Genomic DNA, 2,500 nt, shown 5'->3' with positions numbered 1-2,500 from the left:
CTGTAAGGGAGGCAAGAGCAAGGTGTGATGTAGGTCCCCGGGGCCTGCTGGAGGTCCAGGTCCATGCCCGATGTGAGTAGCAGCAGGGCCAGAGCGCCCAGGAGCACATCTTTTTCGACCGTAAAGGGAGACAGGAGGCCGACTCACTGCCTCGGCTAAATGGAGAGGGAATTTCAGCAGGGCCAGGGCACAGGCATGGACCTTTTTCAGCTGTAAGGGAGGCAAGAGCAAGGTGTGATGTAGGTCCCCGGGGCCTGCTGGAGGTCCAGGTCCATGCCCGATGTGAGTAGCAGCAGGGCCAGCGCGCCCAGGAGCACATCTTTTTCGACCGTAAAGGGAGACAGGAGGCCGACTCACTGCCTCGGCTAAATGGAGAGGGAATTTCAGCAGGGCCAGGGCACAGGCATGGACCTTTTTCAGCTGTAAGGGAGGCAAGAGCAAGGTGCGATGTAGGTCCCCGGGGCCTGTTGTGGTACCATAGGCACGAGTGGTGTGTGTGTGTGGCAAAGAGTTTCTGCGCAGTGTACCAGGGGCACGGGGAAAGGTTGTTGTACCATAGGCACGAGAAAAGTTGTCGTACCATAGGCACGAGAAAAGTTGTCGTACCATAGGCACGAGTGGTGTGTGTGTGTGGCAAAGTGCTACTGAGCGGTGTACCAGGGGCACGGCGAAAAGTTGTTGTACCATAGGCACGAGAAAAGTTGTTGTACCATAGGCACGAGAAAAGCTGTCGTACCAGGGGCACGGAGGAAAGTTGTTGTACCATAGGCACGAGAAAAGTTGTCGTACCATAGGCACGAGGAGAGTTTGTGTGGCAAAGTGCTACTGAGCGGTGTACCAGGGGCACGGCGAAAAGTTGTTGTACCATAGGCACGAGAAAAGTTGTTGTACCATAGGCACGAGAAAAGCTGTCATACCAGGGGCACGGAGGAAAGTTGTTGTACCATAGGCACGAGAAAAGCTGTCGTACCATAGGTACGAGGAGTGTGTGTGTGGCAAAGTGCTACTGAGCGGTGTACCAGGGGCACGGCGAAAAGTTGTTGTACCATAGGCACGAGAAAAGTTGTTGTACCATAGGCACGAGAAAAGCTGTCGTACCAGGGGCACGGAGGAAAGTTGTTGTACCATAGGCACGAGAAAAGTTGTCGTACCATAGGCACGAGGAGAGTTTGTGTGGCAAAGTGCTACTGAGCGGTGTACCAGGGGCACGGCAAAAAGTTGTTGTACCATAGGCACGAGAAAAATTGTTGTACCATAGGCACGAGAAAAGTTGTCGTACCATAGGCACGAGAAAAGTTGTCGTACCATAGGCACAAGCAGTGCGTGCGTGCGTGCGTGCGTGCGTGCGTGCGTGCGTGTGTGTGTGTGTGTGTGCGGCAGTTCTTCTGCGCAGTGTACCAGGGGCACATTTCAATGTGCTTTCTGGAGTACCAGGGGCACGAGGATTTTGCCAGTGGTGTTCTGCTTTGTTAGTGGGAGGGGGCTTAAGTGTGGGTCCCCGGGGCCTGCTGGAGGTCCAGGTCCATGCTAGATACGTGGTACAGGGTTAACTGCAGGAGGGGGGGGGGGTAATGTGGGTTCACGGGGCCTGCTGGAGGTCAAGGTCCATGCTGGATATGCGCTGGAGCGTAACTGCAAGAAAGGAAAGCTAGTGGGGGAGTAGAGCAGGGGAGTATGTGGGTCCCCAGGGCCTGCTGGAGGTCCAGGTCCATGCTAGATATGTGGCACAGGGTAACTGCAGGGGGGGGTAATGTGGGTCCACGGGGCCTGCTGGAAGTCAAGGTCCATGCTAGACATGTGGTACAGGGTAACTGCAGGGGGAAGGGGGGGGGGGGGGGGGGGGTAATGTGGGTCCCCGGGGCCTGCTGGAGGTCAAGGTCCGTGCTAGATATGTGGTACAGGGTTAACTGCAGGAGGGGGGGGGGGTAATGTGGGTTCACGGGGCCTGCTGGAGGTCAAGGTCCATGCTAGATATGTGGCACAGGGTAACTGCAGGGGGGGGTAATGTGGGTCCACGGGGCCTGCTGGAAGTCAAGGTCCATGCTAGACATGTGGTACAGGGTAACTGCAGGGGGAAGGGGGGGGGGGGGTAATGTGGGTCCCCGGGGCCTGCTGGAGGTCAAGGTCCGTGCTAGATATGTGGTACGGGGTAACTGCGGTGGGGGGGCGGATCTAATGGGGGACTAGATCAGGTGAGGATGTAATGGCCAGTTCGACAGCAGCACATCTTTTTCGACCGTAAGGGAGAGAGGAGGCCGACTCTCTGCCTCGGCCAAATGGAGAGAGATTTTCAGCAGGGCCAGTGCGCCAGGAGCACATCTTTTTCAACCGTGAGGGAGAGAGGAGGCCGACTCACCACCTCGGCCAGGGCCTTTTTTTCTCCCCTCTCCAGTTGAGCAGTCTAAGGGTAATGAGTAGCAAAGGTGCCCTCCGTCATTTATGGGAGACGGGTGTCTGAAGATGCGCAAGTCAGCAGACACCCTCGGCAACGCTCGGACGG

Source organism: Diplotaxodon limnothrissa, linkage group LG13 (genome assembly GCF_057381915.1).
Source record: "Diplotaxodon limnothrissa isolate DT_005_m linkage group LG13, D_limnothrissa_male_GT1.1, whole genome shotgun sequence".
NCBI lineage: Eukaryota > Metazoa > Chordata > Actinopteri > Cichliformes > Cichlidae > Diplotaxodon > Diplotaxodon limnothrissa.
Note: the sequence above shows the minus strand (reverse complement) of the source record.